Source organism: Balaenoptera ricei, chromosome 2 (assembly GCF_028023285.1).
Source record: "Balaenoptera ricei isolate mBalRic1 chromosome 2, mBalRic1.hap2, whole genome shotgun sequence".
NCBI classification, from domain to species: Eukaryota; Metazoa; Chordata; class Mammalia; order Artiodactyla; family Balaenopteridae; genus Balaenoptera; species Balaenoptera ricei.
In genome coordinates this window covers 103209717-103237410 of record NC_082640.1, presented here as the reverse complement: position 1 = coordinate 103237410, position 27694 = coordinate 103209717, and the positions used below count along the sequence as shown (strand labels likewise).

The window sequence follows — 27694 nt, the reverse complement described above, 5'->3', positions numbered from 1 at the left end:
AGTTTTTATCATAAATAGGTGTTGAATTTTGTCAAGAGTTTTTTCTGCATCTATTGAGATGATCATATGGTTTTTATTTGTTAATTTGTTAATACGGTGTATCACATTGATTGATTTGTGCATATTGAAGAATCCTTGCATTCCTGGGATAAATCCCACTTGATCATGGTGTATGATCCTTTTAATGTGTTGTGGATTCTGTTTGCTAGTATTTTGTTGAGGATTATTGTGTTTATGTTCATGAGTGACATTGGTCTGTAATTTTCTTTTTTTGTGATATCTTTGTCTAGTTTTGGTATCAGGGTGATGGTGGCCTTGTAGAATGAGTTTGGGAGTATTCCTTCCTCTGCAATTTTTGGAAGAGTTTAAGAAGGACAGGTGTTAGCTCTTCTCTAAATGTTTGATATAATTCACATTGAATATGGTAATTCTATATTTAATTTTTTGAGGAAGTTCAATGCCTTCATCATTATGACTGAGTTTTTTAAAATAAACTTTTTTGGGGAATAATTTTAGATTTATAGAAAAGTAGCAAGGATTATACAGAGGTTCTCCCTCACCCAGTTTTCTCTAATGTTAACATCTTACATTAGCAGGGTACGTTTGTCAAAACTGAGAAACCAACACTGGTACGTTACTATTAAGTAAACTGCAGACTTTATTTGGATTTTATTAGTTTTTCCACTAATGTCCTTATTTTGTTCCTGGATGCACTTGAGGATACTACATTGCATTTAGTCTATATTTTGTTTTGTTTTATTTATTTATTTTTAGTCTATATGTTTTTTTTTTCCCTAGTACTTAGCACAGAGCATGGTACATAATAGAGCACAGTGTTTCTTGAATGAATTAATCATCTTTTAATTTTTCTCTCTTTTTTTGGGGAATGTTCATTAACTTTCCTTTAGATTTACTTAACTGATTTATTTACCCTTATATCTTTTCATTCCTTGACTGTTTCTAAGGTCTGTTGCAATTTTTTTTTCACTAATTTGTTTTGAGGAAAAGTAATCATGGTGTATGTGGCAAAGACCGCTAACTGTTCACGTCTGCTCTCTCCTTGGTGCTCATTGCTAGTCAGAATCCCCCAGTCTCCTTTGCAGTTTGATGAGACCTCATGACTTTCCTCTAGTGGAATGTGACTGGAAATGGGCCTGACGTCCTTCATGTGTTCCTCTGTGTCCGCCTCTCCTGGCTATCTGGGATCCGACATCTGGGACAACCTTGGAAGCCTTGTACTCAAGATGGCAGAACTGCTGTCAGCCTGAGCCCTAGAATGACTCTGGAAAAGAACTGGTTTAACTAATGACCTGAATATTCACTCACCAGGCTAATATTTTGAGATCAGTTTGTTAGCCTGCCCTACCCTTTCTAATAAGTGTGTTACGTGGTCAGCTCTGAATAGGATCTGTATGAACCTTGAGTATTTATCTAATTAGAATTATATAATTATATTGGAAAGAGTGGGGGATGGGAAGTGTGCACATGTATGGAAATGTGAAGTGGAAGGAGAGCTAAATCTAATCTTCTATAATGGGGAGTTAATAGTGCCTAAAACTGGAGAAAAGAAATGGAAAAAGCATATTGTAATATGGAGGTATATGGCAGAAGATTCATTCACAAAAGTTGAAAATTTTTGCCCCTTGGAGTTGGGAAATTGTTGGGGTGGAGGACCATTGTTTTTTTTTTTTATAAATTTATAAAATTAAAAAAATTTTTTTTAAATTTTATAAATTTATTTATTTTATTTATTTTTGGCTGCGTTGGTCTTCATTGCTGCACACGGGCTTTCTCTAGTTGCAGCGAGCGGGGGCTACTTTTTGTTGCGGTGCGTGGGCTTCTCATTGTGGTGGCTTCTCTTGTTGTGGAGCATGGGCTTTAGGCGTGTGGGCTTCAGTAGTTGTGGCACACGGGCTCAGTAGTTGTGGCTCCCGGGCTCTAGAGTGCAGGCTCAGTAGTTGTGGCTCACGGGCTTCATTGCTCTGCGGCATGTGGGATCTTCCTGGGCCGGGGCTCGAACCTGTGTCCCCTGCATTAGCAGGTGGATTCTTAACCACTGCACCACCAGGGAAGCCCAAGGACCATTGTTTTTTGTAATAAGCCTTTATATTTATTCAAGTCTTTATATTCATGGATAACTTTGATAAAAACAAAAATTCAATTAAAGATATTTGGTAAAGAACAACACCAAAAATCCCAGTCAAATGCAGATTCTCCTTTACAGAAGCCACAAAGTTGATCAGTTTTTGCTAAATACATCTGGTAACAGGGAGCTTACCACTTTATGAGGAAACTTGTTTCATTGTTGGGTAGTTTTAGAGGTCAGAAGGTTATTCCTTATGCTGATGTGAAACCTTCTATAGAAACTTCCATTCCAGGACCCTCTAGAGTATATGGAATAGTCTATTCCTGCTTTCATGACAACCTTCAAGTGATTCTTTAAATTATCTTCATAATCTATCCCATATCATTTAAAAAAAAATAAATTTATTTATTTATTTATTTATGGCTGTGTTGGGTCTTCGTTGCTGCGTGCGGGCCTTCTTTAGTTGCGGCGAGTGGGGGCTATTCTCTGTTGTGGTGCGCGTGCTTCTTATTGTGGTGGCTTCTCTTGTTGCAGAGCACAGGCTCTAGGGTGCGTGGGCTTCAGTAGCGGCGGCCTGTGGGCTCAGTAGTTGTGGCTCGTGATCTCCAGAACACAGGCTCAGTAGTTGTGGCTCACGGGCTTATTTGCTCTGCAACATGTGGGATCTTCCCGGACCAGGGGTCGAACCCATGTCTCCTGCATTGGCAGGTGGATTCTTTTTTTTTTTTTAACATCGTTATTGGAGTATAATTGCTTTACAATGGTGTGTTAGTTTCTGCTGTATAACAAAGTGAATCAGTTATATATATACATACATCCCCATATCTTCTCTCTCTTGCATCTCCCTCCCACCCTCCCTATCCCACCCCTCTAGGTGGACACAAAGCTGATCTCCCTGTGCTATGCGGCTGCTTCCCACTAGCTATCTGTTTTACATTTGGTAGTGTATATATGTCCATGCCACTCTTTCACTTCGTCCCAGCTTACCCTTCCCCCTCCCCGGGTCCTCACGTCCATTCTCTATGTCTGCGTCTTTATTCCTGTGGTAGGTGGATTCTTAACCACTGCGCCACCAGGGAAGTTCCTACCCCTACATCTTAAATTTTCTAGGCAATGATAATGAAAATTGTCTTTGATTTTGAGACTGATTATCACCAAATCCTTCCAAATTCTGGTTCACTGGCTTGTGACTGTCCTGTAGATGTTGATTTGTTGGTTCTGCTGCAATTGGCTGTGCTGCACATACCTTTACTGCCTGGTGGCCTTAATGTGCAGCCGGTGTTCCTGTGTGATCTTCTCAAGAGCTGACCTCAGTGGTGCCTTTGGGATTATCAGTGTTGACCTTATAACTGCCCTTATTGGCCTATTCGCTTCTCCTGATACCACTAAAGTTCCTACTATGTTTCCGAAAGGTTAGCCTCATGCTTTTAATTTCTTACCGAAGACTTACAAGGAATTTGAGAAAAGTTTCTCTGGGCTTGGTAGTGCGCTCTCACATAGTGCCAGAGAATTCCTTCCTTGCCAGTAGTCAGCCAGGGTTCCTGAATAGAGCCCATGTACTTCTACTCTCTCTCACCTCAATAAGAATTCTCTTTTCAAGATGTGGTACATATATACAATGGAATATTACTCAGCCATAAAAAGGAACGAAATTGAGTCATTTGTTGAGACGTGGATGGATCTAGAGACTGTCATACAGAGTGAAGTAAGTCAGAAAGAGAAAAACAAATATCGTATATTAATGCATGTATGCGGAACCTAGAAAAATGGTACAGATGAGCCAGTTTGCAGGGCAGAAGTTGAGACACAGATGTAGAGAATGGACATATGGACACCAAGGGGGGAAAACTGCGGTGGGGTGGGGATGGTGGTGTGCTGAATTGGGCGATTGGGATTGACATGTATACACTGATGTGTATAAAACTGATGCCTAATAAGAACCTGCAGTATAAAAAAACAAACAAAACAACTAAAAAAAAAAAAAAAAAAAGAATTCTCTTTTCTACCTGAGATTTTGCCTGGAGTGATTGGATATGGCCTGTTTCCTTATTATTTAAGCATGTTAGTTCTAACGTTCTGGGCTCCTATTGTCAGTTTTAAAGTCCTCCTGCAGGGCATTTCCTGGCGGTCCAGTGGTTAGGGCTCCGTGCTCTCACTGCCAAGGGCACGGGTTCAACCCCTGGTCAGGGAACTAAGATCCTGCAAGCTGTGTGGTGCAGCCAAAAAAAAAAAAGTACTTCTGCAAACCTAAAAGCTCACTGCCTACCCTGCCCAAATTCCTCTTGAGAGGGAAATCACTCTGACCCTAGTCCTTTGTTGCACCTATAGCAAAGGCTGGACATAACATGTGTTGAAGAGTAGAGAAATATTAAGTAAATTGTGGCATTAAAAGTGAAAAGCACATATTAAATACTATGTAGCAACTTGCAAAAGATGTTTTCAAAATAATGTTAAATGAAGAGTAGAACCCAAATTGCAAAGACCTGCTTTAAATTATGAAACAAACCCCAAAGCCTATAAAAATATATACAAATGCATGTAGAAATTCAGAGGACTAAAAAGTCATGGTCAGTGGTAAGATTGTAGGTATCTGAAATTATATTATGTATTGATTTTCTGTGTTCCCCATTAGAATGCAAGCTCTAAGAAGTCAGGGATTTTGGTCTGTCCTAGAACAGTGCCTGGCCTGTAGTAGTTTTTCAGCAAATCTTTGTTGATTATTTAATGAATTGAATGTGGAGATTTCTTTTTGATGGTTTTCATGTTTAATGCTATAGTAATGCTTGTTAAAATTAAATTAAAACAAAAACAAAAATTGAAAAGGAAATTCCCAATGATTTCAACCTTTTGAAAATACATTATAGTTTCTGCATATTCTCAACACCCTTGTTGGCCTTTTCTGGTCCTCTTTTTTCTCTTTTTTTCTGGTCCTGTTAAAAGGTGGTGCCCCAGACAGGATATACTAGTCCAGATTTTGGCAAGCCAGTCCAGCATATAGAGGAATATTTTCTTCTCAGGATCTGGATACCACATCTCTATTTTATTTTATTTTATTTATTTTTTTTTAGTGGTGGGAATATGGTTTATTAAGCTGTGCCTTAGTATAGGCGCTGGGGCTTGCCCATGGTGCTCTTAATGTACAAAGCCCGGACGTTCTGCCAATTTTTCTTGAGCAGTGACACCAGGAAGTTGACAGCTAAGTGGATGTTGTACACAAGCTCATCATTTGTCATCTTCACATGGCCAACAGCCACTGCCAGACACAGCACCTTCTTCATTTGGAACTTGATCATGGACTTCACTTAATCAGCTTTGGCCACCATGTTCTCATTATGGGTCAGCAAGGAAGGGAACTTGCCAGCCTTATTCAGGCCAAGGCCCAGAATTCGTGGGATCTGCTTGATCAGAGGCTCTGAAGCCAAAAAGGCATCATACTTCTTGGGCAGCTTTCTGACCAGTTTCTTATTCTTGTTGAGTTTCTTTAGTGCCTCCAAGTCCATATGGCGGATATCCACAGCCTTGGCCTCATCACACAGTGCTGCTGGTGCCCCAGAACACATATAGAGAACTTGGGGCGGGGAGTGGACTTAAGCCTGACGGTGCCTGAGAAGCGTTTGTCCTTCTGAGGGTTATAGTTCTTCAGGCTGACCTGAAGCTCCACCGTCTCCAAAAACTTCTGGCACTTGCACTGGTTTCCATGCAGGACTTCCCGCACTGCCTTGTAGAGGGTGTCACGGGAGACTTTGCTGCTCATGATGCCTCGTGCTGAGATAAGCGGAAAAGAGCCACACCTCCATTTTAGAGTTTTTTGCAGATGTGACCCACTGTTGGCTTATACTGAACTTACTTTGTTGGTATTTAAAACTTTAGTTTTGCTAATACATTATAACAATTTCCAACTCTTTCCCAATAAGTATTTACCTGCTGATATAACAGAACTGGCCAGCTTGCCTTTCATGTATTTTTGTTTTCACTGTCCATCTTCATTGGAAGTGCTAAGTAGCAGAACATTCAAAAATTGGGCAGCCAGAGAATAAAAGAAGCAAAACCTCTGGAAAGTCTACACATTTTATAATTATCCTCCAAAGACTTTAATGATGACTATACATTTTCTAGGTGCTTTCTTCAGAATTCCTGAAATGGTAGGAAGTTAAGTACTTAGATAAAAATCAGAAACTCATCTCTTGGCTCTGTCTTCAAATAGTGTTGAAAACCTGTTTTTTCCAGGAAAATGAGCCATTGCAGTCTTACCATTATTTTCCAAATGCTTATCAACCGCCATCAGCCCTCCATTTTTCATGGCCATCATTGTCTCTTATATTCATAGACCAGGGGTTGGCAAGTTTTTTCTGTAAAGGTCCAGATAGTAAATATTTTAGGCTTTGTGGGCCAGAGGGTCTCTGCCTTAACAACTCATCTGTGCTGTTGTATCTCAAAACCAGCTGCAGACAATACATAAATGAATGGATGTGACCGTGTTCCAGTAAAACTATTTACAAAAGTAGGCATCAGGCCTAGTAGTTTGATGATCCCTATCATCTACCCACCACCTTTACCATCTAAGAAGATAGAATAGGAGAACTCTATGGTGGAACTCATTTTCTTTTAGAATTTTTGAAGGATCTGCTTCTAGCTTCCAGTGTTCCTTTTGAAAAGTCCCTTGCTCTTCTAATTTCATGATCCTTTTAAATTTTTATTTATTTATTTATTTACTTCGTGTTCCTTTTTTTAAACCAGTCATTTTTTCCCCCCTCTCTCTGTGAAGGCTTCTTGTTCCCAGCACTTTCTCATCACTTTTCCTCCTCAGTACAGTGGAGATAATAATGTCTACTTTAGGCTTGCTGTGAGAATTGATAAGATAAGAATGTAAAGTGCTGAAAACAATGCTTGGCATATAGTAAGCACTTAGTAAATATTTGTTGCTATTATCATCAACATCATCATCATTTTACAAACTGAAATGCCTTTTTCAGTGTTTTGACAGCCCATAACTACCTCCTGGAACTCTTCCTGGAACTGTGGAGTCTTGATTTCATAGACAAAGTGTGGTATAGCTTGAAGTGATACTCTAGGGCTTTAGGATTAAGGAGTGGGAATGGGATAGTCCGTAGCCCTGAGCCTAATATAGAGGTTGGAGAATCATAAGAGTTTTGTTCCAAGTTGCATTCACTAAGTTTGGAAGGAGAGGTCAGAGTACACATGTACGTTTCTCCTCCTCCTCCCAGGATTATGCATGTTAGTGTCAATCAGACTGTTTTCCAAGCTGTTAACTGTATTTATATTTTCAAAATGAAAGCTTTTCAGCACTGCAGGTTACTTTCCAGTTCTTTTTAAAGTGTTGTAACTGCCTTTTTATTTTAAATAGTTCTAGTTCTTGCAACCAGCATTTTATATTGCCAGTAAGAATTTAAGATAATTAGATCAATAGAGGTAACCACGGTGCCATTTTGAAATAGTAGATTTGAAAAAAGCAGATTTTTCCAGATTGAAATATTTTCATGCAGAAGCATACTTTATTTTCTCAAGTTCTCCTTAATTCTGTTTCTTGAGTATACTCTGCCTTCTGAGTGGCATGCTAGTAAAGATATGGATAGGAACAGACATTCTTGTGTCATCTTTATGGAAAATAGGGAATCATTACAAAAGTCATTAATTACTATTTGTTTAAACATTTTTATTTTTGATGAGCCTAAAATTACATGAGATACACTTGCCTTGCCCCCAAAGTTCAGCCTTAATTCAGCTGGTTATTTTACTAGTGTTTGGTCCAGCAAGATAGGAAATCATTCTTACTGTGGGAAAAATAGTCTCCTTTAAGGGATACTTATATGCCAGACATTGTGTTAAGCACAATTATCTAATTTAATCTCCTAAGTGGTCTCTTCCTCTTGACTTTGTTCTCTTTTAGTATATTCTTAATATAGCAGCCAGAGAGATGCTGTTAAATCAGAGATGGGTTAAAGTCAGGTCATGTCATGCTCAGAACCCTCCAATGGCTTCCTATTTCTGGCAAAATAAAAGCTAAAATCTTTACAGTGGCCTATAACGTTCTATATGATCTGATTCCCTCTTAGTTCTCTGACCTCATCTTTTACCACTTACCCCCACTCTCTGCCCCAGCTCCTTAGCTTCCTTGCTTTTCCTTAATCATGCCTTTTCATTTCTGATTTCCTCTGTCTGGAACACTGCATGGCTGTTTCCTCAATTCTTTCATGTCTTGACTTGAATTTTGCTTTTTTCCCTATCGTCCTTCTCTGCTTTATTTATTTATATTTTTCCTGTAGCACCTATCACTAGATAACATATCAAATCATATATTTATTTATTTTGCTTGTTTGATATTTCCCTTACTAACATTTAAGTACCACAGGGCAGAGATTTTGTCTGTCTTGTTCACTGTTGTCTCCGCATCACTTAGGACAGTTGCTGGTGCACACAATAAGTGCTCAGGAAACATTTGCTGAGTGAATGACTAAATTGCCACAATACTGTGGCATGGCCACTGTTATTACCTTCATTCAACAGGTGAAGAAACTGAAGCCCAGAGAGGTTAAATAATTTGCATAGGGTCACATAGCTCTTAACCATCCCCTTGAATGGCTTTATTTCCTGTTACATCTCATGCATTCTGTGCTCAGTCATAGGACACTATTTTTTTGTGTGTGAATATCACATACAGATTCAGGCTTTTGTGCTCATGTTGTTTCCTCAGTGGGAGTATTCTCCTTTCCTGCCTCCTACTGAGGTAGAACTTTATTTGCAGAAGAAATGGTGATTTAGAGAAGAGTCAAGGGTATGAAGGTTGTTTGGGGAGGTGGAAGGATGAATATTGTGAGCTAAGATCACGTGGTGGGAAATGCACTATGTTCAGGGAGCAGTTTGGCTACAATGAGGTTTTGTTTAGGAGTATGATAGTAAGGTTAGAGAGGGAGAGAGTTACGCCCCTATTACTGGGAGCTTTGAGCTTCATGTTAAGGAGCTGATGTTTTTATCTTGTTGCCCTTTGAAGGTTTTTGAGCAGAAGAGTGATAATGTATCACAGCACTTTAAAAAATACTTAATTTTGCTATGGTGATAAGAATGCTTTGGAGTGGGAAGAGGCTAAAATTAGGGACAATGTTTAGGAGATTATTAAAATGACATAGGCCTTACATGAGATGATAAAGGCTGAAGTTGAGAAGTGATAGTGGGAATAAAGCACAGAGATGAGATACTTAAAGTATAACTTTTAAAATCCAGACTCCTTACAGTGGCCTACAGCATGCTGCATGATCTGACCTTTGCCTACCTCTGCAGCCTTATCCCCTGTCACCTTTCCTCTCATTCTCTGCTGTAGCAACACTGGCTGTTCTTTGCTTTGAATGGACTGTTTGTCTTGACTCTAATGTCTTTGCACTTACCTTCTCTTTCCCTGGAATGTTTTTCTCCAAGTCTGGTTCATTCATTTCTCAGTTTAAATCACCTCTCAGGTCTTTCCTGACCACCAGTTTTAAAGCACCCTCCCTTATTGCTTCATTCTTTGTTGCTATTATCAGAGTATGTAATCATTATCTGACTTTAAAAATGTATTTGTCTGTCACTGCCCCTTAGAATGTCAATTTCATGAGAGAAGGGATTTTGTCGTTTTCGCTGCTATATTCTCGTACCTGGCCCTTACTAGATTTGAAATAGGACTTAATAACTCACCTGGGTTGGGGGAGTCCTCTAAGTCCAGGGTTTTCAGCTTGAATAGCTACCATTGATCGAAACAGAAAAATGTGGAGGGATTTTGGTTTTTGAAGGCAAGATGGAGTCTGAGGTGGGGGCAGAACATCCAGATGGTGTTGTTCAATAGGCAGTGGGAGATGTATAAATGCACCCTACGAAAATGGTTAGGACTGGAGCTATAATCCTTTTGTTTTTTTAAAAAATAAACTACAGTGTAACATACATATAGAAAAGTGCAGATATCATAAATGTTCAACTTGTTGAATTTTTACAAAATGAATATACCCTTGATGTAGTGCCTAAATCAAGAAAAAATTATTAGCAGCACTCTTGAGGCTCCCTGGTGATGAGCTATAATGTTTTAATTGGTATTTATTCTGTATCCTCTTTGATTATAAACACTTTGAGACAAGGACCATGCGTGTTTCACTTATCAAAGTAGTATAGTAAGGTGATTTTTGTTGATGATTTCTCAGAGGAGTCTTACTTTCATTAATAGTCAACCCGGGGTGAGGAACTGTACTCTACAGGACTTTCTATTGATTCCAATCAGTCTTTGTTGTTTTCCTTGTCTCTGAACTCCTATAGCATCAGTCTACTACACTTGATTTAATACTTCATCTATGTTATCTGTGGTTCTTTAGTTTTTTCCATGTGTTCAGTTCATATCTCCATTAGAAAGTAAGTTCCTTGAGGTTGGGAACCTTGTCATATACTCCTTCCTCCCTCCCTCCCTCCCTTCGTTCCTTGAAATAGAATTTATTGTGGCTCTGATTATGTACACGTGAGATGTGCTTGCCAGGTGGGCCGGACTCACATGGCTTGTATAATACATACATCTGCGGGGCCTGCTCTCTGTGGCTGGGAAGCGCCCACACTGGCAGTTCAGTCCAGCTTCCAAGTTCTCAGCTTCATGGGGTCCTTGGCTACCTTTTTCTCAGTGCAGTTGGCCTCCATCTCCCGCTGATGCTCCTCTCATTTCTTCCAGCTTAGCTCGGTCTTCTCCTGTTGGCTCTCAGTCTCCAGGACCTCCCAGTGGTCATCAATCCCAAGAGTCCGGTCTCGGCTGGGCACCAGCCTCCTCTGACGTGCTGATAGGGTAGCGAAGGGGTCACCTTTGTCATTAAGCTCCGGTCCATCCCAGTTATACTCGCTGGCCAGCTGTGTGTCCTCAGGGGGCAGCTCTGGGAGATTTGGCTCCTGCCAGCCCTGCTCCCACGAGCCCCTCAGCTTCCCAGCTGCTCCAGTCTGACTCCGGGGCTTTGTGGCCAGGGTTGCCGCTCTGCCCAGCCCAGCTGTCTTGGCCCCCAGTACTCCAGAAGTCCTGGTGGGCCGACACAGATTTGGCCTCCTGCTCCAAGCTGCCCCAGTCTTTGTCCTCCCATCTGTTGGCAGCACTGTTGTCCTCTTCTGTGTCGTTGCCCTCTTGTGTCTCCCAGTGGCCTCAGGTCGTGGATATGGCAGGGACAGGGGTGAGGGCTGGGGAAGGAAGTCCCTTGGGCATGGGTCTCTGGGGGATGTTGGTCTCGGCTGGAGCAGCTGTGGGGTGTGCATGGATCAGCATAGAGGTGAGGAAGGAGACCCCTGTCACGGCCCAGCCTGCCCAGCTGGCTGCATGAGAAGTCCACTTCGGCCAGCTGTGTAGGGCCCTCTGACACAGACTCCAGTTTGGACAGGCAGCTTCGAATGGCCCTGAAGGCCTCGTCCTGCACAGATGTCTCAGAATCCGCAGTGAGGCTGTAAGAGCTCAGGCGGGATCTTGTGGGCTTAATCGTTCATCGAGTAGAGGTTGTGGGTGGCAGTGAAGCCCAAACACCCGTGACCTGGGATGGTGCAAAACGGTCCTTAGTGGCTCAGCTAAATGCGGAGGTGAGGACCCTGTGTCTGGTCCTGGTACTGAAGTAAGAGCTGATTTTGCCCAGGCAAATGGTGGTATTGCACCAAATGGGGCCCTGTTCGTCCTTGGCCTGCAGCTGCGTGAAGAGCTTCATCAGCTACACGGTGAGGTTGGCCTCGTTTAGCTTTGGGGCCAGGAGCAGCATGGACTTGACCATCTGCTCCTGGGGGTCATGGAGAGCCTACTCCTACAGGGTCACCACATATAAGTATTGTAACCAGGGAGCAGCAAATGTGCTAGGTGTCTTATTTCAGGACTCTTCTTTTCAGTAAAAATGATTTGTCAAATGTATAATTAAATGCAATTTAACTTTTATACTTTTATGAGATTTTTCACATTCACTTTTTTTTTGAAGTCTTTATCAGGGAGTTACCTGGTGACCTAGTGGTTAGGATTCCACGCTTTCACTGCCGTGGCCCGGGTTCAATCCCTGGTTAGGGAACTGAGATCCTGCAAGCTGTGTGGCATGGCCAAAAAAAGAAAAGTCTTCATCAGAAAGGGTTGATTTAGGAAATATGAACATTATATTACTTAATTCTACATCCTTCCCCGTGCTGTCCTTGTTCTTGTCCAATATTGTGTAGTTATATATGTATATCTGTTAATTATTTCCTTTTTGGCTTTTTCCAGTGCATTTAAAGTGAAATAACTTAGATGTGACTTTTAAGGAATATATTCATTATATAAACCTAGTTGTGTTTATATAATAGCATTATTACATATATTTTATTAATAAAGTTACTAGATTTGCCTGCCTCCCAAGCACTTAAACTCTAAATGGAGGAAAAAAATAGACAAACATAGAATGCTTTATCAGTGGGATTTTGGGTCTCTACTTAATAGAAATTGGCTTTCATTATGTACTTGATAACCTAAGGCAGCTCCTTTTACACAGTTAAAAGTCTGAAAACACTTGAATTTTACTAGGTGTGTCAGGAAGAAACTTTACATGGGCTTCTGCTTCTTAGAAATTTTCAGTATTTTAATTTATTGAGTACCTACTTTGTATAGAACCCTGTGTCAGTTGTTCTGAAGGATACTGAGACTGAATTTCTGCCCTCCAGGTGTTTACTAGCTATAGGATGGGCCATGACCCAAGGCACTGTATGATATGTCCAGTGAGTGTTGAGGAAACTTCACTGGAGAAAAAATGAAATTACCAGCAGTTGAATAGTCTGGGTAAACTTGATGGAGAAGCTGTGATCTGAGCTGGACCTTGAAAGATGAATGGGATTTTTCTTTGTGCTAAGCACAGTGCACATAGCACTTTATGTGATTTTTTTTTTTTTTTCCTATTTAGTCTTTCCAGCAACCCTATGAGACAGGTGTAGTTTCCATTCCAGTTACAGAAATGAAGAAACTGGAGATTAGAGTGTGTGTTTCCAATGATTCCATATATATGTATGAAAATCATTAGAAAAGTCTGGAAGGATACACACCCAATTTAAATATTGGTTACCTCTGGGGAAGGGCCCTAAGATTTTGGAGGTGGAGGTCAAAAGGAGGCTTTGGAATCTTGGGTTGTCATTTAAAGGAGATGTATTACAAAAGAAATAAGTATTAAAAAGAAAACTAAGAAACATTTTGGAATTAAGGTAACAGGAAAGGAAATCTCAGGAACTAAAGCTTTTAGAAAAGAATAGAGATCTACTTGCAAAATAGTGGGAGTCAGATTTTGACTGGCTCACTGAATCAAAAAATACAGGCATTTATTGGGACAAAACATGAGATCACCAAAGTTATTGAGTTTACATTAGTTTGTCATGGTGGAAAACAGCAGTTTTTTAACATGATTGTTATATCCACAAAGGTCATAACATTTTTTTGGTGCCTTGTTAAAAAAAATTTTTTTATTGAAGCATAGTTGATTTACAATGCTGTGCCAATCTCTGCTGTACAGCAAAGTGACTCAGTTATACACGTAGACATGCTTTTTTATATTATTTTCCATTATGGTTTATCACAGGATATTGAATATAGTTCCCTGTGTTATATATTAGGACCTTGTTGTTTATCCATTCTAAATGTAGTAGTTTGCATCTACCAACCCCAGACTGCCAGCCCACCCCTCCCCTCAACCTCGGCAACCACAAGTCTGTTCTCTATGTCTGTGAGTCTGTTTCTGTTTTGTAGATAGGTTCATTTGTGCCATATTTTAGATTCCACATATAAGTGATATCATATGGTATTTGTCTTTCTCTTTCTGACTTACTTCACTTACTATGATAATCTCTAGTTGCATCCATGTTGCTGCAAATGGCATTATTTTGTTCTTTTTTATGGCTGAGTAGTACTCCAGTGTATATATATGTACCACATCTTCTTTATGCATTCATCTGTTGATGGACATTTAGGTTGTTTCCATGTCTTGGCTATTGTGAACAGTACTGCTATGAACATCGGGCTACATGTATCTTTTTAAAAAATAAATAAATTTATTTATTTATTTATTTTAATTTTGGCTGCATTGGGTCTTCGTTGCTGTGCGCAGACTTTCTCTAGTTGCAGCCAGCGGGAGCTACTCTTCATTGTGGTGCATGGACTTCTCATTGTGGTGGCTTCTCTTGTTGCAGAGCATGAACTCTAGGCGCACGGGCTTCAGTAGTTGTGGCTCACAGGCTCCATAGAGCGCAGGCTCAGTAGTTGTGGCGCACAGGCTTAGTTGCTCCGCGGCATGTGGGATCTTCCCAGACCAGGGATCGAAGCCTTGTCCCCTGCATTGGCAGGCAGATTCTTAACCACTGTGCCACCAGGGAAGTCCCTATCTTTTTGAATTATAGTTTTGTCTGGGTACATTCCCAGGAGTGGGATTGCTGGATCATATGGTAATTCTATTTTTAGTTTTCTGAGGAACCTCCATACTGTTTTCCATAGTGGCTGTACCAACTTACACTCCCACCAACAGTGTAGGAGGGTTCCCTTTTCTCCACACCCTCTCCAGCATTTGTTATTTGTAGACTTTTTAATGATGGCCACTCTGCCCGTTGTGAGATGGTACCTCATTGTAGTTTTGATTTGCATTTCTCTAATAATTAATGATGTTGAGCATCTTTTCGTGTGCTTACTGGCCATTTGTATGTCTTCTTTGGAGAAATGTCTATTATCTTCTGTCCATTTTTTGATTGGGTTGTTTTTTTGTTGCATAACATTTTTTTGGATACCAGTATTTTAAAAGTTAGGGAAAAGGTTTAGTTAGGGAGTCCAAGCTTACAGAAAATGCTCAAGATTTCATTTATTTTGGGGATCAGAATTACAGAGAGTGACTCATTTTTTTAAAAAATTTATATTTATTTATTTATTTTTGGCTGTGTTGGGTATTCATTGCTGTGTGCAGGCTTTCTCTAGTTGTGGCGAGTGGGGGCTACTCTTCCTTGCGGTGCGCGGGCTTCTCATTGTGGTGGCTTCTCTTGTGGAGCACGGGCTTTAGGCACGCAGGCTTCAGTAGTTTTGGCACGCGGGCTCAGTAATTGTGGCGCACGGGCTCAGTTGCTCCGCGGCATGTGGGATCTTCCTGGACCAAGGCTCGAACCCGTGTCCCCTGCATTGGCAGGTGGATTCTTAACCACTGTGCCACCAGGGAAGCCCTTATTTTTTAATTTATCTCAAGATACAAAGTATTTTCTTTCTCCCTATCTATGGGATGTGACATTTATTCATAATGGTGGCAAGGCAGTGTCAGTTTTGCTTTCCCAGTGCTTTGTTCAAAGTCACATGGCTAACAAGTGGTGCAGGCAGAATTTGAACCCAGATAATCTGGCTTCAAAGTTCTAGATCTCAGCTATCTTGCTAGTAAAAATGGGGAGATAGGAATTCCAAAGGGAGAAGCAGAGTTTACAGAGGAAGATCAGTATAAATTATGTTCAGGTGTAGTAGTAAACCATTGTGATTGAAGGGCAGGATTTATGGCAGGCAATGATGGGAGCTAAAAGATTAAGGGATTCTTTGGGACCACAATGTGGATTATTTTGAAAATCCGGGCAATTAATTGGCCCAAGGATGGATGGAAAGGATTCATTCATCTTACAAACATTGTATTAAAACAGAATTTCAGATACAGAAAGTATCATTCTTTGAGATAAGAATGAGTGAACTGGTAGCACTGTGATTTATCCATCCTTTACAAAGGTTATTTCGCATCAGCTGATCATTATACCACATTCTTTTCAAAGGGGGGAATAAAGTTGTATCTTAGCAATTCTACTCAAATTTTACCTAGGATGCTTCCTTGAAAATGTTACCATCACTTTTTATTGTGGTAAATATACATAACATAAAATTTACCAATTTAACCATTTTTAATTGTACAGCTCAGTGGCATTAAGTACATTTACATTGTTGTGCATCACTACAATCTGTTTCCAGAACTTTTTTTTTTTTTATATTATTTAATTTATTTATTTTTGGCTGCATTGGGTCTTTGTTGCTGCGCTTGGGCTTTCTCTAGTTGCGGCGAGTGGGGGCTGCTCTGTTGCGGTGCGCGGGCTTCTCATTGCCGTGGCTTCTCTTGTTGTGGAGCACAGGCTCTATGCACGTGGGCTTCAGTAGTTGTGGCTCACGGGCTCTAGAGTGCAGGCTCAGTAGTTGTGGCGCACGGGCTTAGTTGTTCCGCGGCATGTGGTATATTCCTGGACCAGAGATTGAACCCACGTCCCCTGAATTGGCAGGCGGATTCTTAACCACTGCGCCACCAGGGAAGCCCCAGAACTTTTTCTTTCTTTCTTTTTAAATTTTATTTATTTATTTTTGGCTGCATTGGGTCTTTGTTGCTGCACACAGGCTTTCTCTAGTTGCAGCGAGCGGGGGCTACTCTTCGTTGTGGTGCGCATGCTCCTCATTGCGGTGGCTTCTCATGTTGCGGAGCATGAGTTCTAGGTGCGCGGGCTTCAGTAGTTGTGACACACAGGCTCAGTTGTTGTGACTCACGGGCTCTAGAGCGCAAGCTCAGTAGTCGTGACGCATGGGCTTAGTTGCTCCATGGCATGTGGGATCTTCCCAGACCAGGGATTGAACCTGTGTCTCCTGCATTGGCAGGAGGATTCTTAACCACTGTGCCACCAGGGAAGCCCCAGAACTTTTTCTGCCCAAATTGAAACTTGTACCCATTAAACTCTAAGCACCCATTCCCTCCTTCTCTAGTCCCTGGCAATCACCATTCTGCTTTCTGTATTTATGAATTTGACTTCTCAAGGTACCTCATATAACTGGAATCATACAAAATATTTGTCCTTTTGTGTCTGGCTTGTTTCACTTAGCATGATGTTTTTATGTTTTATTCATATTGTAACATGTGTTTGAATTTCCTTTTTTAGGGCTGAGTAGTATTCCATTGTTTGTATATACCACATTTTGTTTATCTGTTTGTCAATGGACATTTGGGTTGTTTCCACCTTTTGGCTGTTGTGAATAAGGCTGTTATGAACATTGGAGTAGAAGTTCTATCTGAGTCCCTGCTTTTAATTCTTTTAGGTATATACCTAGAATTGGAATTGCTGGATCATTTGATAATTCTGTGTTTAACTTTTTGAGAGTTCACCTGTTTTCCACAGTGCACCAATTTATATTCCTACCAGCAATGCCCAAGGGTTCTAATTTCTCCACTTTCTTCCCCACACTTGTTATTTTCTTATTTTTAATTATGCCCATCCTAATGGACATGACTTGGTATCTCATTGTGGTTTTAGTTTGCATTATCCTAATGGCTAGTGACGTGGAAAACGTTTTCATGTGCTTGTTGGCAATCTGTATATGTTCTTTGGAGAAATGTCTCTTCAAGTCCTTTCTCTGTTTTTTGAATTGGATTGTTTGTACCACCACTTTTTAAATCTAGTAAGTCTCTCAGTTGTCTTTTGGCTTGAACCAAAGGCTCTTGATAATCCATAGCTACCACTTACTTAATTTATAACATTTTGATGCAAATTGTGATAGGAAGGGTCTTGTTATTAGGAGATTGATATTAACTATTAAGTTATAATCTGAAAAACCACTTAGTTGGGGATGACTGGCTCAGATTGTTCACGTAGATATATTTTTCCTATGATACGACCACCAATATAAATTATCCACTTGTTGCATAATCTCCATTAGGAAGAAGGAAGTCATCACTGTATTTCTGTTCCTTGGTTTTTCTGCAGCTAGGAACTATTCCTATTTTGATTTCTAGTTTTGGCTAGGGGTATTGTTAATAATGGTCACCTTGCATTTAACCTTTGGCCTCTATCCAGTTTCTCTAGCTCATTGATGCAAATGAATTTTAATGTTATGCTATGAATTTTAATGTTAATGTTATGCTCACTTCAGCAATCCTGTAACCTCATGGTCACGCCAAACAAATATTTTCCAGTGTTGTTCACCTGATAAAAAGATGAGTAGATGGGAATTCCTTGGTGGTCCAGTGGTTAGGACTTGGCGCTTTCCCTACTGGGTCTTGGGTTCAATCCCTGGTCAAGGAACTAAGATCCTGCAAGCTGTGTGTCACAGCCAAAAAAATAAAAAGATGAGTAGAGTCAGTAATGCTTTTGCATAGATAGAATATTGAAGTTTTAATTTTTCTCTAAAAGAAAGCTACCACAGATATCTTTAGGTACGTGAAAACTCAAAGCAGTGAACACTACAAGGAAAGCACTAAATACTGTGTTAAGAGGTAATTTTCAAACCTAAGGACAGAGTTTTCTTAAGGGTTGCCAAAGAGGTCTGTTACTCTGAGTAATTATATGCCTCCTGAGGAAGTATGCAGTAACATTTGGTATCACTCTTTGGAATTAGCTAGAAAGAGTTTGTATGTTCAACGTATCATTCCTGCTGACTTCCTGAAAGTATTGGTTTAAGTGACAGGTAGAATCTATGTTAACCTAGCTTACACGCTTCAAAATGGAAATCTAGATGACAAGGAGGTAAGCTCCTTAAAGGACTTTGTCTTTTTTACTTTTGTATGCTCTAGTAGGCACTTAGGAAACATTTGCGGAATGAAAGCATGTGAGTGGACAATTGCTTTCAAACATTTACTCAATAAAGTGAAATGACTTGTTCATTTTTGTACCCCCTTTGCTAGGCATTTAATTTGTCACTTCCTCTGTTCTCCTAAATCACTTAAACATTTTTCTAAATTCCAAAAATTTGTTGACATCTTTTGTTTTGTGTCCTTTCCTAATCTCTTTGTCCTTTTTTTTTTATTCCTTTAGTCTTTTTTTTTTTTTCTCCTCTCTTGGCCACTGTTCTTCCTTTAGTCTTCGTTGTCGTCTTTTACTTTTAAAAAATGATTTTACTGTTGTTTTAGAGTTGGTTAGGGAGAGAATCACATATGACTAGTCCACTACCCACCTATTCACATTTATTCAGTTAATATTATTTTATTTATTTATTTATTTAGGCTGTGTTGGGTCTTCGTTGCTGCGTGTGGGCTTTCTCTAGTTGCGGTGAGCTGGGGCTACTCTTCGTTGCGGTGTGCGGGCTTCTCATTGCGGTGGCTTCTCTTGTTGTGGAGCACGAGCTCTAGGTGCGTGGGCTTCAGTAGTTGCAGCACGTGGGCTCAGTAGGTGCAGCTCGTGGGCTGTAGAGCGCAGGCTCAGTAGTTGTGGCTCATGGGCCTAGTTGCTCCGCAGCATGTGGGATCTTCCCAGACCAGGGCTCGAACCCGTGTCTCCTACATTGGCAGGCAGATTCTTAACCACTGTGCCACCAGGGAAGTCCCTATTCAGTTAATTTTATTTAAACATTTTTTTAAAAAAGTATTTATTTATTAATTTGGCTGAGCCAGGTCTTAGTTGCAGCATGCAGGATCTTCACTGCCACATGCAGGATCTTTAGTTGCTGCATGCGGGATCTGGTTCCCTGACCAGGGATCGAACCCAGGCCCCCTGCATTGGGAGCGTGGAGTCTTAACCACTGGGCCACCAGGGAAGTCCCTATTCAGTTAATTTTAATATAAGCATTTCCCCAGTTAACCAACGTCCTTCTAAATGACTGCTTGATATTTCATTGAGAGAACATACCTTAAACTTTTTCTAGCCCCTGTTGTTGGAAACTTGGATGTTGCTATTACTGTTTAAATAAACCATGATAAAAATTTTGGTGCATGAAACTTTTTCTAAACTTCAGGTGATTTCCTTAGAAGCAATACTTAGATATATCTTCTGAGGCATAGGCTATGAGCATTTAAAAAGCTATTGATTATAAAAGTTATACATGTTCATTGTAGAACATTTGAAGAATATAGAAATATTATATAGAAGATAATTAAAGTTAGCTGTAATCTTACAATCTGTGATAACCAGTCCTTTAACATCTTGGTGAATTCCTTTCTGGAGGTATAATATCTATCTATCTATCCGTGTATCTTATGCATTTTAAAAACCAGTTGAGATGTGTATTAGGTCTCTTTCCAAAGAGATTGTACTGTTTTATATTTCCATGGGCAAAGTATGTGAATTCATTGCACAGTTGATAGGATTAGGGATGCATTCATTCATCATACATTCAATAAATAAATATTAATTTAGAGTGAAACTCTTGTCTCCATACCTACAATTAACCTCCTTCCATTTTTTCTTGAATTCAGTTACGATATTGAACCCACTAGTCCTCTAGAATTATACCTTGTGACCATCTATCTCCACATTGCTAAATCTAGTGGTCATTCCTCATTTCACATGATCTGTCAGCAACTTTGCCACAGTTGATTACTTCCTTGTTCTTGAAACCATTTTTCCATTTGCTTCCAGGACATCACATTCTCCTAGTTCTTCTCCTATATCACGGTCTCCTAATCTCCCTTCCTCTCAATGTTAGAATGTTCCAGACTCACACCTTGGTCATCACCTTTTAAAAAAAAATCTTTGTGGGAGCTCCCTGGTGGCCCAGTAGTTAGGATTCTGGGCTTTCAGGGCTTTTACTATCATGGCCCGGGTTCAGTCCCTGGTTGGGGAACCAAGATCCTGCAAGCTGCGTGGTGTGGCCAAAACAACAAAAAAACTTTTATTTCCTTGGCTCATTTAGTCTCTTACATTGTTGACTTCCAAATTTATACTTCTAGCTTTGGCCTTTTCTCTGAAATCTGGACTCATATTCGGTTATCTACACATTATCTCCAGTTGGATATCTAATAGGATTTCAAATTTGACCTGTCCAAAACTGAGCCGTGATCTCCTACTGCCCCTAAACCTCCAACTTCCCACCCGCCCCCTGGGAGTGAGCCGTGGTATAGTGGTCATGTTGTGGTTGCCTTGCTTTGGCTTACTTAATTGCCTATGTGAGTAGCTATAGAAGTGGCTCAGAATCAGAGGACAGTTAAGGCCTTGTGTTTTGACATACTCAATAGAGGTGTGTGGAGATACTTAGGGCCCATGGTGGATATTAAGTGATCTTCTTCCTCCTCCCCCATTACCTTTCTGATTTCATTTTCTATTATTGTTCCTCTCTATCACTTCTCTTTAGTCCTAATATCTTCTTGCTATCCCTCTATCCCTCAAACATCCTGGGAAAGCTCCCATCTGAGGGCCTTTTCCTAGAATATTCTTCTCCCAGATATGACTTATTCCCTCAACTCTTCTAAGTCTTACGTAAATGCCACCTTTTCAGGGAGCCCTTAACCACACTATCAAAACTTGTAACCCTTCCCAATTCTACTAGTCTCTTTCCTGCATTGTTTCCATAGCACTTAGTCATCATATAACATGTTATATGTTTTACTTATTTAATTTTTCTCTTCTCCGTACCCCCAGACTAGAATCCTATAAGCTTCAGGGAGACATAGATTTTTATCTGTTTTGTTCACTGCTGTATCCTCTAGCATCTAGAAGAGTGCCTGAAATGTGGTAGGGGTGACTTTGAGTGTTAAGAACATATTATAATGTTATTTAAAAAGCAAATGCAGCAGTACCTTGCGTTCTTCCTTTCTAACCTGGACCTGGCAGAATAGCTCCTGCAAAGAAGGGTGGCAAGAAGAAGGACCATTCTGCCATCAGCGAGGTGGTGTCCAGAGAATAAATATGTCATCGCCATTCACAAGCGCATCCGTGGAGTGAGCTTCAAAAAGAGTGCCCTGGGAATTCCCTGGAGTGGTTAAGACTCCGCTTCTACTGCAGGGGGCATGGGTTCGATCCCGGTTGGGGAAATAAGATCCCGCATACCACCCAGCACACCAAAAAAAAAAAAAAAAAAAAATGAAGAGTGCCCTGTAGGCACTCAGAGAGATCCAGAAATTTTCCATGAAAGAGATGGGAACTCTAGATGTGTGCATTGACACCAGGCTCACCACACTATGTGGGCCAAAGGAATAAGGAATGTTGCATACTATATCCATGTGTGTTTGTCCAGAAAATGTAATGAGGGTGAAGATTCATCATACAAGCTCTATACATTGGTTACCTATGTACCTGTCACTACTTAAAAAAATCTACAGTCAATGTGGATGAGAACTAATTGCTGGTTGTCAAATAATGTTACAAAACAACAACAACAAAAAGTTAATGGTAATCTTAGAACATGAATAGAAATATATCTAGAATGGTAATTCTTAATTTGGGGGGCCCAAGGACAGCTTTAAAAATTTTATGAAAGTTATATGGATTGCCTCATTATAAAAAAAATTAATAGGTCTGAATTGAACTTACTAAATTGCTAGTAATGTTGAACATTTTCAGTGGTTTTAAGTAATAGCTCACTTTTTTCTTTAGTAAATTTCCTGATTTTTCCATTTATTTATCAAGTTATATATTTATAGGTATGTGTGTAGTTAATATATGTATGTGTTATTTTCTATGTTGTTTGTCTTAGTTTACAGAACTTTAAAAATTTTATGCAGTCAAACCTGTGTTTTCATTGTATTTGTTTGTTTCTAAGCTTAGAAAATTATCCCATCTTCTTCTTCTCCTCCTTCCTGCCCAGAGATTTAATAAATATAACTTTTGTTTTGTTCTAGCTTCTTCCTAAAAGAATCAAAGGGTGTGTAGAGACCATAGAGTTTCGGAAATCATAGGCATATGGTTGGTAACTTAGGGCATGGGAGTGGAAGAGATTGTTCAGAAAGTGTGTTCAGCTGAATAGAGAAAAGGAGAGGGGGAGCTCTCAACAGGATCAACATGTAGGTAACATCCTCTCAAGAGGATCAACATGTAGGTAATTTGCAAAAGACGAGAGTTAAGTAAAGGAGACTAAGAAGGAAGTCAGTGGTAGGAGAATGGGAGAGGGACATAGTAGAGCCCAGGGGTGAAGCCAGGTTTTAGGAAGGGTAAAATGGTCAGTGGTGTCAAATACCTTAGGACAAAGGCCAAAAACTTAAGAATAAGAACTGAAGAGTGGTTATTGAGTTTGGCCACTAGGAATTCATTGGTGACCTTTAATAAGGAACGTTTTAGTGGAGAGATGAAAGTGCGGTACAAGTGTCTACAGTTGTAGACCTTAAGAGTTTATCAGGGAGAGGATGGAGGGAGAGTGGGTCACAGCTTCTGGGACAGGTAGGGTTGAGGAATTTTTTTTTTTTTCTTTTTTTTAGGAAGGGAAGACTTGAACATATTTATAGAATGAGGAGATGTAGTTAGAGGAAAGGCAGATATTGTGGGTGAGGAAAAGGAGTTAATTGAAGGTTCTGTTGGGGGTTCTAGGCTTAAGAGTTTCAGTGTGGATTAGTTTTAGAAAGGAGAGATACCTTTTCCTTTAAGATGGATAGGAAGGAGGTAAGAATGGTTGAGGACAAAGGAATAAGAGAGAGAGGAGAAAATTTGGAGGTGATGGGGCCTGATTGCCACGTTTTAGCTTTGGGATTTATGATGAGTGAACAACCTAGGCTTTAGTTGTCTCACTGTAAAAGAACATTAATGCTTGCCTTGCCTGTTTTCATAGACTTGGTGTGAGTTATAAATGAAACAAGTATGTGTTAAAATGCTTTAGAAACTTAAAATGCTATGAAATCTGTAGCCTATTAGTAGTCGTGTTGGAGAAAGCCATTTGCTTTGTATAGTTGACTGTATCAAAATGCTCCAGATAGCAAGAAGGTGCAGAGGATTCTGGTGTGTTTGGACCATAATGTTTGGTCTCTGAGTCTTCATCTTGTATCTGGAAAGGTTTCTTTACAAGTCAGGAATGCGTTTTAAGTAAGTACTGATGCTGACATTAGCACCTGAAATCATTTAAAACGTTGATGGTGGGAATAATTAAGGGAAAATGTGTGGGAAGAAATCTGCTTAGAAACAAAGTAAAGTGAATCTTCTGTGGTTTAAATTTGTCATGAGATGGCAGTAATTCTACATTCTCATGTGTGTCTTCTGCTAGTTCACTTCTCATAACTTTTGATAAACTGAACTTCAGGTTTATTTGTGAACTCTTATTAATCATTTGGTGCCGCAGACTGATTTATGCTTAGCTCTTTTCCTTTATATGTGTCCTCATGACACACAGGTATAGTTTTTATCACATATGGTACTTAGTAAAAAATATAAAAAAGGTTTGTATTGTGCTTTTCTTTGCACTCTAGATTCCTTTAGAATTTTCATTACTGTGCCCTTGCTTATCATGAGTCCTGGTTTTCTGTTTATGATTTTTGGTGCTGAGGATGACTGGAGAAAATCATGTAATTGAACTGATTGTTCCATTACTGATACGTGCTGCTTAGTCTAATTTGGTTTGTGATGTTATAGTTAATTACCATGAATGTTTCATGGACTGTTGACTCATTCTCATTCTCCAGATAGAAAAATGCATGATGTTGTTTCATTTTGTACCCTTATTCATTTATTCAAATATATTTGAGTGTCTACTGTGTGCTGCCCAATGTGTTAATGAGTAGAAAAATTCAAGAGGGAGACAGTAACAGTGTCAAATACAGTACATTGGTATAAAAAAATAAAGACAGGAAAAATGTTCATTTGATTTGGCGATTAAGAAGTCATGGTGACCTTAAAAGCAGTTTCAGTAGGGGGTTAAGGGTAGAATTCCCCTCACAGTAGGTGGAAGAGTAAATGGCAGGTGATAAAGGAGGAGGGGAAGAAGAGGATAGAGAGAGGAGAAGGGGAAGGAGCAAGGGGATGAGAGGAGAAATAGAGGAGAAGTGAGGGGGGAAAGAGGGAGAAGGAAGAGAGGGAGAGTTGGGGGAAAAGAGGAATGGGAGAGGGAGTGGGGAGAGGGAAGGAGAGAGAGAAAAAGAGAATAACTTCTTTTTGAGAAGGTGTGCTGAGAAGAGGAAGAGACTGGATGGGAGCCAGGAAGGGCTTTCTTTTTAGGATAAGACCTGACCTTGTATCTGTGGTGAGGGGAAAGGTGCCATTGGGGAAGGAGAGGTTGAAGATTTAAAATATAGTATGGCTGGTAGGGCAGGGTGTTGAAGGAGGTATGAAGGGCATGGGAGTCACAGTGTGGGTCAAGGGTACAGGTAGATGGGCTGGCTTTGAACAGGAGGGACACCTCATTTCCTGTGACTGAAATAAAGAGAGGTAAGGAGAAGTATGAATATAAATAAGGTTACAGGTAGAGATATGGGATGGAGGGAGGGCATGCCTGATAACTTATGTATCTCTATAAGATCAGATTTCAATCTCTTTGGTTGAGAGCGAAGGGTCTGGGCAGGGAGTGACTGGCGGGCTTGAGTTGAGAAAATGATTGAAAGAGTTGTTGAGGGGCATGGAAGAGGGAGTGTATGAAATTTATTTTAAAGGAATAAGGTTGGAGACTTTATAGTGGTATCAGTATATCTAGTGTGGTTTTTCTTTAGAGTAGCTCAGTTTTCCAGAAACAGTGTTGACCTGGAGCTGTGGTGTTGTGGTCAGCTTCACAGAAAGGGGTACAAATCTGAAGTTGCTGCTAAGAGATTTAGATGTCCAACCATAGGATCTGGGTTGGGAGGAATCAGGATTTGAGGGACAAGAGGTTTCTGTAAAGTCACAGAGTAAGTAAAGTCAGAGTAAGATTTTGGTGAGCTACTGGAGTAATCAAGGGAGAACCGTTTTAAATGATGGCAAGATTCAGAGTAAAGAGCTGAAGAATAGATGCCTAAAACAGAGTTGAGCTAAGAATCTTTGGAACTAAAGAGGCCTATGAATTCTAATATACAGTAATTGGAGGGGTAATCTTCATGGACATTGAAATCTCCCAAGATTGTAATAGAAGATTTAATAGAGAAGAATACTCTGAATTGGGCTCCCCTGGTCCTCAGTGAAGGAGGAAGGTATGACTAAGGGATCAGAAGATGATAGTGATGAGGAGAAGATATATCTTGAAGGTGGGGCCATAAAGGAGGATGATCATGATCTGGAAGCTACTGTAGAAAGGCAAGTGAATGGCAACCACTTCTGGCTCTGTGGGGGGTATGGATTACAGTGAAAAGAGAGAACTGTAGAAAATCTTTAGGGGGAAGCCAGATTTAAGTCAGGGTAAACAAGTAGAAGGATGCGTTAATTTTTCTATTATAAAATGTGCTAGAATTTTTGTAAAAATTAAAAGAGAAATGTGAACTGCAGATTTTTGGGGAGCTTCTATACGAATTAAAAGACTTGGTTGCAAGTGATAGAAAACCTAACCCAAATTGGCTTAAAAAGAGAATAATTTGTCTTATGTTATTGAAAAGTCCAGGGAAAGCACTGGCTTCAGGTATGGCTTTTGTAGTTTATATGATGTCACCGGAACCTATTCTGCTTCCTTCTCTGAACTCAGATCTGCTCTCCACTGTGTGTTGATTTGATATTTAGGTTTCATATGGCAGCAAGGTGGCTGAAATAACTCCATTTGCTGCCCTTCCAGTTCAAGTACAGTAAGAAGAACTTCTCTTCATCTAAAGTCCTGAGCTTGACTGTCATTGACCAGAAGAGCCATGTGTCCATCTTTGATTCAGTTATAGCCAGGGGGATGTAATGTCTTGATTTACTTGTGTCTAGGTCAGTAGTAGTTATGGGTTAGGATCAGTATCTCTCTCACTGCTTTGGACCTCTTTATGTACAGTGGAATAGTTTTATATCTCTGAATTTTCCTTTGTGTCTAGATTGCTTCTGTCTTAGAACAATCTGGATATCTGAGGCTTTGTTCATTTAGTATTTCTACAATAAATTCCATGAGTACTGAGTTTTGTAGAAGGCACAGTTCTAGGTATTTTTGGCAATTCTAAGTTGAATAAACCTAGTCTTTGCTTTCAAGGAGGTGACTGCTGATAGAAGGGTTATTAGTGTATGTTAGGCTTCTTTCTATCACAAGTAATGAAGAGATATTTGGGTTTCTTTAAGAACTGGATGTTCATTGCACAGGTCCACGTGGTAAAAGGGAGCCTGGAATCCCACAGTAATCCAGGAAGGGCAGTGTCGATCCAGGTCTCAGGGAGACTGGGATATAGCTAGGGAACTGGAAGGATCCACTGAAGCTGTAGAGTAGGTTTTCTTATAGCCTTTTCAGCATGAGAATTTGTCATCATTCTCCCCCTGCATTAGGGTTTCTTTTTCTTTTTTTTTGATTAAAAAAATACTTTTTAAATTGAGGTATAGTTGATGTACAATATTATGTAAGTTTCAGCTGTACAAAATAGTGATTCACAATATTTAAAGGTTATATCCCATTTATAGTTATTATAAAATATTGGCTATATTCCTTGTGCTGTACAATATATCCTTGTAGCTTAGTTATTTTATACATAGTATTTTGTACCTTTTAATCCTCTACCCCTATTTTACTCCTCCCTGCTTCCCTCTCCGCACTGGTAAGCACTAGTTTGTGCACTATATCTATGAGTCTGTTTCTTTTTTGTTATATTCACTAGTTTTATTTTTTAGATTCCACATATAAGTGAGATCATACAGTATTTGGCTTTCTTTGTCTGACTTACTTCACTTAGCATAATCCCCTCCAAGTCCATCAATATTGTTGCAAATGGTAAAGTTTCATTATTTTTTATGGCTGAGTAGTATTTTTTAAAAAATATTTATTTATTTTGTTGCGCCGGGTCTTAGTTGCAGCAGGCGGGCTCCTTAGTTGCAGCAGGCAGGCTCCTTAGTTGCGGCACCAGGCTCCTTAGTTGTGACATGCATGTGGGATCT

At 39.9% G+C, this 27694-nt stretch overlaps 1 protein-coding gene and 2 pseudogenes across 2 annotated transcripts in view; 1 reads left to right on the top strand and 2 right to left on the bottom strand.

Annotated features, from left to right (window-relative positions):
- The window catches only part of MGA (MAX dimerization protein MGA), a 161372-nt gene that overhangs the window by 13174 nt on the left and 120504 nt on the right, over window positions 1-27694 (top strand). The gene's annotated exons all lie outside the window — the stretch shown is intronic.
- LOC132360489 (large ribosomal subunit protein uL1-like) lies at window positions 5162-5840 on the bottom strand (annotated as a pseudogene).
- LOC132360109 (N-terminal kinase-like protein) lies at window positions 10679-20749 on the bottom strand (annotated as a pseudogene).